Here is a 12,857-nt window from a genome sequence, read left to right on the forward strand (position 1 = left end):
GCACAATCTCAGCTCACTGCAACCTCCACCTCCTGGGTTCAAGTGATTCTCATACCTCAGCCTCCTGAACAGTTGGGACTACAGGTGCACACCACCACGCCAGCCTAATGTTTTGTATTTTTAGTAGAGACAGGGTTTCACTATGTTCATCATGTTGGCCAAGCTGGTCTCAAACTCCTGACCCCAAGTGATCCGCCGGTTTCAGCATCCCAAAGGGCTGGAATTACAGGTGACTCCAGCTCTCATGATGATTTTTTCCATAATGTTACATTTACATTATATCTTTGAATCTAAAGTGTATCTTTTATGGACAGCATGTAATTGAACCCTATTTATTTATTTGATAATCTCTGCTTTTAATTGGAGTGTTTAATTCATGTACATTTACTGTAATTACTTGTATGGTTGGATTTACGCCTGTCATTTCCCTATTTGCTTCTATTGTGTTTCATGTTATTTTTGTTCCTCTGTTCCAATGTTACTGCTTTCTTTTGCATTAAACAAATACTTTTCAATGTATTCTTTTAATTCCTTTGTTCATTTCTAAGTTTTTTGTTTGTTTGTTTGTTTGTTTGTTTGAGACAGAGTCTCACTCTATAGCCCAGGCTGGAGTGCAGTGGCACAATCTCGGCTCATTGCAAGCTCCACCTCCCATGTTCACGCCATTCTCCTGCCTCAGCCTCCGTAGTAGCTGGGACTACAGGCGCCCGCCACCACGCCTGGCTAATTTTTTTGTATTTTTTAGTAGAGATGAGGTTTCACTGTGTTAGCCAGGGTAGTCTCGATCTCCTGACCTCATGATCCACCCACCTCAGCCTCCCAAAGTGCTGGGATTACAGGCGTGAGCCACCGCATCCGGCCTTAAGTTTTTATTTAAGTAATTTTCTTACCAATTGCTATAGGGATTGCAGTATGCTTCTTTATCGTAGTTACTTCAGGCTAATACTAAGTAGTTCTGGTAAAAATATAGCAAATTTGTTATGATATACTTCCGTTTTCTCATCTCTCCTAAAATGAAGCGACAAATTGAGATATTTATTGGCATAAAATGTAATAGGGAAGTGACAGAAGAGACAAGCACCAGATCATAGAGGACTTTACATACCATGCTAAGTCAATGGAGGAGGGAGTTGACAGGACAGTAAATTATTTTAAATTATAAGGAAATATTGTTACATTTGCATTTCAGTTAGACCTCTCTAACAGCAATAAGGAGGATCAATTTCAAGGAGGCGGGACTGGGCCAATCAGAATCTCTCTGGCGGGGCACTGTGGCTCACACCTGTAATCCTAACACTGTGGGAGGCCAAGGCAGGTGGATCACCTGAGGTCAGGAGTTCAAGACCAGCCTGGCCAACATGGTGAAACCCCGACTCTACTAAACATACAAAAATTAGCTGGGTGTGGTGGCAGGCATTTGTAATCCCAGCTACTCAGGAGGCTGAGGCATGAGAATCACTTGAACCTGGGGGGCAGTTTGCAGTGAGCCAAGATCATGCCACTGCACTCCAGCCTGGGCAACAGAGCCAGATGCTGTCTTAAAAAAAAAAAAAAAAAAAAAAAAATTCTTCTCATACCTATAATCTTCAAACATAGCAATCGGGATAGTTGTTATTTCTGTTCTGTACCATGTTTCTAGACATGATTTTCTCCTGTCTCTAGACAAGAGAGTTTGTACAGAACCCAGTGAGAATGAAGTTTCCATTAGGAGGAAAATAAGTGGCATAATAAAGTTATTATATCTTTGTGTTGTTATTTGAAAAATTGTGGCAATTCTTTCTGCACAGAGCCAGATACCTCTGCAAAATGTTGAATAATGTTCAACAGAACTGTGTGATCCTTTTACTGACCTTTCATTTATCTGACAGGCTCTCCTATTCATACCACTCTTTCATCACTCATTGATAAGAAACTACTGTATACCTTGGAAATGTTCCTCTACAAGGTTTTCTTCAGTTTCTCTCAAACTTTGCCACAAAATGCAGACAACTGTATTGTTTTTTCTGATTACAAAAGATATTCTTTATGGAAAAAAACAGTAATAAAAGTCAGAAATGTACATGGTGGAGGGGTAAACTTTGAGCACACGACAAACTCAGATGTACAAAACATGTAGCACTCTTTCTTTCTTCTTTCCTTTCTTCCTTCCTTCCTTTTTTTCTTTTCTTCCTTCCTTCCTTTTTCTTTTTTTGAGACAGGGTCTTGCTCTGTCACCCAGACTGCATTGCAGTGGTACAATCACAGCTCCCTATGGCCTCCTCCTCCTCTCCAGGCTCAGGTGATCCTCCCACCTGAGCCTCCTGAGTAGCTGGGACTACAGGTGTATGCCACCATACCCAGCTAAGTTTTGTATTTTTTTTGTAGGGATGGGGTTTTGCCATGTTGCCTAAGGCTGGTCTCGAACTCCTGGGCTCAATTGATTGACCTGCCTTGGGCTCCCAAATTGCTAAGCAATCTCCAGCCAATCCCTTAATTTCTACGACTGACTTAAACTTCCTTTTGAGTTCTCATTCTACAGAGGGAGGGTGGAAGTGGAATAGGAATGTAATTCTGCCAATTAAAGGTATCTCAGTTTCTTCCTAGTTCAACGTCTCATTTCAGGTGAATGTATTCAGGCAGTCCTCCAGGATCCACTCCTGAATTTTCAAACTCTCCTACAATTTTTTCATCTCTACACTCACTTTTTATATTCCCAATCTAACTGTCTTTGGTGAGGTCTCCTTAGTTTAGGTTCTACTTTTTCTTCTTCTTTTTTTTTGAGACGAGTCTCACTCTGTCGCCCAGGCTGGAGTGCAGTGGCATAATCTCGGCTCACTGCAACCTCCACTTCCTGAGTTCAAGCGATTCTCCTGCCCCGGCTTCCCGAGTAGCTGGGATTACAGGCACGTGCCACCACACGTGGCTAATTTTTGTATTTTTAGTAGAGACAGGGTTTCGCCATGTTGGTAAGGCTAGTCTTGAACTCCTGACCGCAGGTAGATCTCTGCCTGCCTCGGCCTCCCAAAGTGCTAGGATGGCAGGTGTGAGCCACTGCGCCTGGCCAGGTTCTACTTCTGATAAATCAAATACAAGATGGGAAATAGGAATATTTTCAGATGTGCAAAGAATGAAAAAGCAAACAAAATGAAACAAAATTCCTTTGTACCTTTATTAGGAAATTACTAGAGATATGCTCCTCTGAAACAAAAATATAACCAAAAAACGAAAATGATGTAGGACACAGGAAACAGGAGATCTAGGATAAGTACCAGGATGATAGTGAAGGGAGACCCCAGGTTGTCAGTTGTCACTAGGCACTGAGAACAAACCCGTTCAGTTGGAGCAGATCATAGGCACCAAGAGGGATTTCTTTAGATGATGAAACCAATGAAATATTTGACGCATCAGAACCTCTTGAAAGGAGATTTAGACAACTGGCACAGGGTTTGGGGTAATGAAAACTAAGAAAACTAACCTAATGTTATCTAGTTTTATCCATGTTGATGTAAATAACAGAAATGCATTCTTTCTTATAGCTGAATAATATTCCATTGTGTATATATACACCACATTTTCTTTATCTGTTTATCTGTTGATGGACACTTGGGTTGACTACACATCTTGGCTATTGTGAATAGTGCTGCAATAAACATGGGAGTGCAGATATCTCTGTGATACACTGATTTCCTTTCTTTGGGGTATATACGCAGCCATGGAATTGCTGGATCATATGCTAGTTCTATTTTTAGTTTTAGGGGAAACTCCATATTGTTTTACATAGTAGCTGTACTAATTTACATTCCTCATCAGTGTACGAGCATTATGTTAAGTGAAATAAGCCAGGCACAGAAATAAGCCAGGCATTGGGGAGCTGCGGCTGGGGCTGCATGCTCCGTGGAGCCATCGGGACCCCGGGACAGACAGGAGCCACGCTCCTTCTGAGTTAAGGCGGGAGCTTCCCGGGTGCCGCTGCAGCAGCCGCCCAAGCCTCGCCTGTAGACCTGGGCCTCCTACTCCATGAAGAAGGCAGGAGCCCCGCTCTCCTGTACAGTCTGCAGCCACCCAAGTTGTGGCTGCAGATCCAAGCCTCCCTGTGCTCTTGTGGGGGCCGGGAGCAGGCAGGATCCCTGCCCTCCCCGGTGCAGCTGCAGCTGCCTGATCCACTGCTACAGACCCAGACCTCCTGCTCCAAGGAGCCGGTGATAAACAGAAGCTCTGCCCCTTCTGAGTTGGCAGGGCTGGAGCTCCCTGGTGCAGCTGCAGCTGCCCTCCCAGGTGCAGGACCCAGGCAGCTGTCTCTGCAGTCTGCACCCTTGGGGACCCTGGAAGCCTTCCCCAACCCTGTCCCAGCAGGCTGGGGGGTTTCTTCTCCCTCTGCCTGGTCTCTCTCCCCTCCCTGAACGGCTCCAATTATCAGAGCAGGGGGTGGGAATGAGCAGGGATGCTGTTACAGTCCAGCCGGGTGTGCTCAAGCTCAAGCTCGCCGCAGTGCTGATACACCAGGCCTCTGCCGCCTCTGCTGCCTCCGGAATTTGGGCACCCACGAGTGTGAGAGGGGAAGCCAAGGGAGTGCTGAGAGTGGAAGCCAAGTGGGGGCTGAGAGCGGCTTGGCACTGGCCTGCAGGAGCCCCTTGGTTAGAACAGCCTGGCACTGGCCTGCAGGAGCCCCTTGGTTAGAACAGCCTGGGTGACATGGATGCTGGTGGCACAGCGGGAGGCAGACAGGCTCCTGGGCAAAGGGGGCGGTCCCCCTAAGACCCCACCTTCAGGGCAGGGAGGGCCTGAAGGCTGGGAGTCAGGTGCCAGTCCCTGTGGGTCTGAGTGGGCACTTGCGGGGCCTTTTCCGGCCAGCCCATGGCTGCCTATGGACCAAGAGCACTTCATCCTCTCTGAGGTCCATAAAAGCCCCCAGTTCAGCCAGAGCAGGGCAGAGGATGGAGAGACCATGGGACTACCAGTTGCAGAGAGAAGCCACCCACTCCGGCGCCTGCTGAGACAACCAGGCTACAGAGATGAGCTGCCCACTGCAGGTCTCCTCTGAGCTGTTCTAACACTCAGTGAAGTTCCTCTTCATCTTGCTCACCCTCCACTTGTCCCCATACCTCATTCTTCCTGGACGCATGATAAGAACTCAGGCAAAGGCGCCACTGGCCACAGAGGTTTCTGGTCACAAGAGTGACAACACATGTTTTCACTCCTATGTGGGAACTAAAAAATTGATCTCATGGAGGTAAAGAGTTTATTGGGGTTACCAGAGACTGGGAAGAGTAGTGGGGAGGTAGGGAAGAAGATGAGTCAGTTAATGGGTACAAAAATGTTGTTACATAGAAGGAATAAGATCTAGTTTTCAATAGCCCAATGAGGTGACTATAGTTAACAATAATTAATCATATATTTAAAAATAGCTAGAAGAGAAGATTTGGAATATTGCCAACACAAAGAAATGATAAATATTTGAGACTGTTGATATTCCAATTATCCAGATTTGATCATCATAAATTGTATGCATGTATGTATACCCTGGTTCAAAATTAATAGAAAGAAAAAAAGAAGGCTGGGCACAGTGGCTCATGCCTGTAATCCTAGCACTTTGGGAGGCCAAGGCAGGTGGATTGCTTCAGCCCAGGAATTCAAGACCAAGTTGGGCAACATGGCGGAACCCTGTCTCTACAAAAAATACAAAAGTTAGCCAGGCGTGGTGGCAGGCGCCTGAAGTCCCACTACTCAGGAGGCTGAGGAGTGAGGATCACTTGAGCCCAGGATGTGCAGGCTGCAGCGAGCCATGTTTGCACCACTGCACTCCAGCCTGGGTAACAGAGCGACACCTTGTCTAAAAAAAAATTTTTTTTTTTTTTTTGAGACGGACTCTCACTCTGTCGCCCAGGCTGGAGTGCAGTGACGTGATCTCGGCTCACTGCAAGCTCCACCTCCCGGGTTCACGCCATTCTCCTGCCTCAGCCTCCCGAGTAGCTGGGACTACAGGCGCCCGCCACCTCGCCCAGCTAATTTTTTGTATTTTTAGTACAGATGGGGTTTCACCGTGTTAGCCAGGATGGTCTCAATTTCTTGACCTTGTGATCCACCCGCCTCGGCCTCCCAAAGTGCTGGGATTACAGGTGTGAGCCACCGCACCCAGCCTAAAAAATTTTTTTTTAAAAAGAGAGAAAAAGCACAATTATTAAATCTAGGCAAAATAAAGATTTATTCAGGATAAGAAGATAATCATAGCACATACTACTTGTCTCAGCTATGAATAATGTTTACATAGTCATAATCATGTACTTAATATTGGTGAAGGAAGAGCAAATAGAGTTGGGTCCTCATCTGCAGTAGGAAACTGACAGATAGTTTACAAAACTGAAGACCCAAGAAATAACAATTAAGCATGTTGTTTAGAGACACGGCAGTAAACTCAAAACAATCAGTTATAAATGATGAAAGTAGTTATGTCTGAAGATAAGGGAAGGTAATGGGTGGAAGAAGGGAAGGGCAGTGCTGTTTTCTTTTTTCTTTTTTTTTCTTTTTGAGACAATTTCACTCTATCACCCAGACTGGAGTGCAGTGGTACGATCACTGCTGACTGCAGCCTTGATCTCTTGGGCTCAAGCGAGCCTCTTGCCTCAGCCTCCTGAGTAGCTGGGACCACAGGCTCATGCCACCATGCCCAGCTAATTTTTTTTTTTTTTTTTTGAGACATCTTGCTCTGTTGCCCACGCTAGAGTGCAGTGGTACGATCTCAGTTCACTACAAACTCCGCCTCCTGGGTTCAAGAGATTCTCCTGCCTCAGCCTCCCTAGTAGCTGGGATTACAGGCATGCACCACCATGTCAAGCTAATTTTTTTATTTTTAGTAGAGACGGGTTTCACCATGTTGGCCAGACTGGTCTTGAACTTCTGACCTCAGGTGATCCACCCACCTCAGCCTCCCAAAGTGCTGGGATTACAGGCGGGAGCCACCACGCCTGGACGTCCAGCTAATTTTTAAATTTTTGGTTGTATAGCTGGGGTCTGGCTATGATGCCCAGGCTGGTCTTGAACTCCTGGGCTCGGTTGGTCCTCTTGCCTTGGCCTCCCAAAGTGCTGGGATTACAGGTGTGAGCCACAGTGCCTGGCCTGAAGTGTGCCAGTTCTGATTAAGGGTGAAAATAAGGTGGCATATCTTTTCCCAACTCTTCAATATTTCCAAAACAAAAATAAAACATTTGAGGAATAGTGAATAGTGGAACTTATCAATACAAGAGGGTTTGTTTTCCTTAAGAATGAGGGTCACCACTTCAAACTTAACACAAAGAGCTTATGTTTTTCCTGCATTCACAAATATAACACCCCTCACCCAAAGAAAAAAAACAAATATAACAGCCCACCACTGAATTTAGATGTACACACATAAACAAACATATGTAACACATGTGTAGATGTAACACACTTATACATATGATATATAGGTGGTGCAAATAACTTAAAGCTATTTATACTTATTTATTTATACATTTTTATTTTTATAGAGGCAGGGTCTATGCTTCCCAGGCTGGTCTCGAACTCCTGGGTATAAGTGATACTCCCGCCTCGGCCTCCCAAAATGCTGGGATTGCAGGTGTGAGCCACTTCACTCAGCCTAAACTATTTTTACATAATCACAAATGTATAGCTGGGCTCCATGGCTCATGCCTGTAATACCAGCACTTTGGAAGGCCCAGGTGGTCGGATCACTTGAGCCCAGGACTTTGAGACCAGTCTGGGCAACATAGACCCATCTCTACAAACAAACAAAAATTGTTTGTTTGTTTGTTTTTGAGATGGAGTCTCACTCTGTTGCCCAGGCTAGAGCGCAGTGGCACGATGTCTGCTCACTGCAATCTCTGCCTCCCAGGTTCAAGCGATTTTCCTGCCTCAGCCTCCCGACCACCTAGGACTACACGTGTGCACCACCAAGCCCAGCTAATTTTTGTATTTATTTTTTTAGTAGAGACGGGGTTTCACCATACTGGATACGCTGGTCTCAAACTCCTGACCTCGTGATCCACCTGCCTCAGCCTTCCAAAGTGCTGGTATTACAAGCATGAGCCACCGCACCCGGCCCAAAAAAATTACAAATTTACCAAAAAAACTTGCAAGAATAGTACAAGGAATTCCCATCTACCCACTAGACCCACAAATGGTTTCTGTCTTGCACCACTTGCTTCATCATTCTCTATGACACACATTTGTATGCATGCATGCACATATATGTACATTTATATTTTTTGAACCACTTAAAGTTAAGTTGTTACAAGGTATGGAGGGCAACTGTGTTCTTTAGCCCTTGATACATTTGCGTGTATTTTCTAAATATAAGGACATTATGTTATATAACCAGTACAATGACCTAAATCAGAAAGTTTAGCATCGATACCATACTATTGAATCTACAGTCCCTGTTCAAATTTCATAAATTGTTCAAATAGAGTCCTCCACAGCTATTTCTTTTTTCCTTGTCCAGGATCCAAGCCAGAATTACATATTTACATGTAGTTGTAATGGGTCTTTGATCTCTCCTTTTTTTTTCTTTTTTTTCTGGCAGTTACAAAGGCAATCTTTGGTCTCTTTTAGTCTGGAACTGCTCCTCAGTGTTAAGAGCACAGGCCAGATATTTTGTAGACCGTTATTCAATTTGGACGTGTCTTATGTTTCATCATAATTACATTCAGGTTATGCATTTTTGGCAGGAATACCGGAAAAGTGATACTATATCTGTTTAGTCCATTTTAACACTGCTATAAAGAAGTGTCCGAGACCGTGGTGGCAAACGACTGTAGTCCCAGCTACTCAAGACGCTGAGGCAGGAGAATTGCTTGAACCCGGGAGGCGGAGGTTGCAGTGAGCCGAGATCGCGCCACTGCACTCTGGCCTGGGCGACAAAGCAAGACTCAGTCTCGGGGAAAAAAAAAAAAAAAGAAGTGCCCGAGACTGGGTAATTTATAAATGGAAGAGGTTTAATTGACTCACAGTTCCCCATGGCTGGAGAGACCTCAGGAAACCTATAATCATGGCGGAAGGCAAAGGGAAAGCAAGATACCCTCTTCACAAGGCCCCAAGCAGGAGAATTAGCGCAGGAGGAACTACCGAACACTTACAAAACCATCAGATCTCGTGAGAACTCATTCACTGTGATGAGACTAGCATGGGAGAACTGCTCCCATGATTCAATTACCTCCACCAGGTCTCTCCCTTGACACATGGGGATTACGAGGATTACAATTCAAGATGAGATTTTGAGTGGTGACACAGCCAAACCATATCAATATCCTTCTTAGAGCATTGTTATCAGGAGACATATGTCAGATTGTCCCAATATTGTTAATGTTAACTTTAATCACCAGGTGAAGATGATGGCCACCAGACTTCTCCATTTTAAAATAAATATTTTGGCCGGGCGCGGTGGCTCAAGCCTGTAATCCCAGCACTTTGGGAGGCCGAGACGGGCGGATCACGAGGTCAGGAGATCTAGACCATCCTGGCTAACACGGTGAAACCCCGTCTCTACTAAAAAATACAAAAAAAAAAACTAGCCAGGCGAGGTGGCAGGCGCCTGTAGTCCCAGCTACTCGGGAGGCTGAGGCAGGAGAATGGCGCAAACCCGGGAGGCGGAGTTTGCAGTGAGCTGAGATCCGGCCACTGCACTACAGCCTGGGCGACAGAGCGAGACTCCGTCTCAAAAAATATATATATATATATATTTTATAATATTAATTAATATTCTAGGATATTAATTAAACAACATTTAATTATTTCAACTTAATTTTAAAATAATTGATTTTATATATTTGTAAGTTTAGTATTAAGTAATTCATGGGGAAGTATTTTTATACTATGTGAATATTCTGTCATGTTTTACCCACTAGTTTTGGCATCAGCTAATAATATTTCACTTTATCATTTCCTCTACATTTTACAGTTGGCATTCTCTTACAAGTAAAAGTTTTCTCTTCTTTCTTATTTATTTATTCATTCATTCTTATCAATATGGGCTCATGGAATCTTATTTTATTCAATGGGTAATACTCCATTTCTATCATTATTTATTTTGATGATCAAATTGTCCTGAATTTGGCTGGTAAGACACTTTCAAGTTAGACCGTTTGTCCCTTTTGGTGTGTTCCAATCACTCTTTTTTTTTTTTTTTTTTTTTTTTGAGACGGAGTTTCACTCTTGTTGGCAGGCTGGTGTACAATGGCGTGATCTCAGCAACCTCTGCTTCCTGGATTCAAGTGATTCTCCAGCCTCAACCTCCTGAGTAGCTGGGATTACAGGCGCAAGCAACCACACCAGACTAATTTTTGTATTTTTAACAGGGTTTCACCATTTTAGCCAGGCTGGTCTTGAACTCTTGACTTCAGGTGATCCGCCCACCTCAGCCCCCTAAAGTGCTGGGATTACAGGCATGAGCCACCGTGCCTGGCCCCCAATCATTCTTTAAGCCCTTTTCTTTCGTTTTTTGTTTTTTGAGATGGGGCCTTGCTCTGTAGCACAAGCTGGAGTGCAGTGACATGAACATGGCTTACTACAGCCTCAAACTGCTGACCTCAAGCCATCTTCCTACCTCAGCCTCCCAAGTAGTTGGGACTACAGCTGCGTGCCACCACACCTGGCTACTTTTTTCTTAGACAGAGTCTCGCTCTAGTGCCCAGGTTGGTCTCCAACTTCTGGACTCAGGTGATTCTCCTGCCTCGGCCTTTCAAAGTGCTGGGATTACAGGCATGAGCCACTGCTCCTGGCCTTTTAAACACTTTTCTAATTTGACACAGGATATTCCATACTCACCTTATTCTTTTGCAACCCCAAGAGGAAAATAAAGGAATCAAATCTGGGTGCTACGTGTGCTTACTGCTATTGGTGTGTCACTGTTTCTAGTCCCTCTCTGGAGAAAATGCTAGAAAAAAATGTACATAAATATACCTTAATATATATACATATATATCTGTCTAGATAGAAGGCCTAAGGTCCATCTATCTCTCTTTACCTCCGGGGTTCATACTAGCCCTCCTGTTTTCCATATGTGTAACTTCCATTTCCAACAGTGAGAAAACAGTGGCTTTCCAAGATTATGCCACTGCACCCCAGCCTGGGTGACAGAGTGAGACTGTGTCTCCAAAAAAAAAAAAAAAGAAAAGAGTGACTTTCATTATCCTCCTATATACTTATTTATTTGCACAAACCTAGAATGCAAATGAGGTACTTTTAGGATTGCTAATTCATGCTACTGTGGAAAGCAAATCTCATGAATTTCAATATTTATTTATACCTCTTTTCCATTTTTTTCAGGTAAAATTTCCATACAGCGATGTCCACAAATCTTTTTTTTTTTTGAGGTGGAGTTTCACTCTTGTTGCCCAGGCTGGAGTACAATGGCACGATCTCGGCTCACTGCAACCTCTGTCTCCTGGGTTCAAGTGATTCTCCTGCCGCAGCCTCCTGAGTAGCTGGGATTATAGGCATGCGCCACCATGCCCGGCTGATTTTGTATTTTCAGTAGAGACAGGGTTTCTCCATGTTGGTCAGGCTGGTCTCGAACTCCCGACCTCAGGTGATCCACCCACCTCGGCCTCCCAAAGTGCTGGGATTACAGGGATGAGCCACCGTACCCCGTGTCCACAAATCTTAAGGGTATCATTTAACAACTAAATATACCCATTTAACCTCCCGATAAACATTTCCATCACCCCAGAAAGCTCCTTCATGCTCCCTTCTCAGTTGATCCCCATCCCAATGCCATCCACAAACTCTGTCCTGATGTTTTCACTACAGGTAAGTTTTCCCTGTTCTAGAACAATATGCAAATGAAGCATACATTATGTGTTCTGTTTTCGTCTGGCTTATTTGATTCAACATAATAAGATTCAGGCAAGTTGATGTAGGCTTCAGTAGTTTGTTCATTTTTTTTAATACTTCTCAAACAGTTTTATATTTTAGTTATGAAGGTCAGTTACCAGAGCCAGACTTGTTCTTAACAAGCAGAATTTTTACGTCCATTCAGAGTTGCTTACAATGTTCTCAGCCTATTCACTTGCAGAGAGTAGAAACTGTATAGTTTGTTCCTATTTATTTATTTGTTTAGAGACAGAGTCTTGCTCTGTTGCCCAGGCTGGAGTACAATGGCATGATCTCGGCTCACCGCAACCTCTACCTTCCCCGGTTCAAGCTATTCTCCTGCCTCAGCCTCCCAAGCAGCTGGGATTACAGGCACCTGCCATCACGCCCAGCTAAGTTTTGTATTTTTAGTAGAGACAGGGTTTTGCCATATTTGCCAGGCTGGTCTTGAACTCCTAACCTCAAATGGTCTGCCCGTCTCAGCCTCCCAAAGTGCTGGGATTACAGGCATGAGCCACCATGCCTGGCCCCTTTTTATTACTGAGTAGTATTCCATTGTATAAATATAGTACGGTTTGTTTTGTAGTGGTCAGGGTGGAAGTCTTGCATAGCTTTTGTGAGATTTATTCCTAAGTATTTTTATGCTATTGTAAATAGAATTGTTTTCATTTCATTTTCCAGTTGTATTTCCAATGTCATTGATTTTAAAACATTGACCATGTGTCCTATGATCTTGGGATTATTAGTTCTAGAGTTGTTTTATAGATTCCTGGATTTCCAAAATTAATGATCATGATATGCGTGAACACTGAAAGTTTTACTTATTTGTTTCCCATCTATATTCCATTTATTTATTTATTTATTTATTTATTTATTTATTTATTTATTGAGACGGAGTCTTGCTCTCTTACTGCAAACTCTGCCCACCCCCCCCGCCCCCCAATACCCCTCCTGCTCACCCCGTCCCCCCTTCACCCTGCCCCAGTTCAAGCGATTCTCCTGCCTCAGCCTCTTGAGTAGCTAGGATTACA

This window comes from Papio anubis, chromosome 7 (genome assembly GCF_008728515.1).
Source record: "Papio anubis isolate 15944 chromosome 7, Panubis1.0, whole genome shotgun sequence".
NCBI lineage: Eukaryota > Metazoa > Chordata > Mammalia > Primates > Cercopithecidae > Papio > Papio anubis.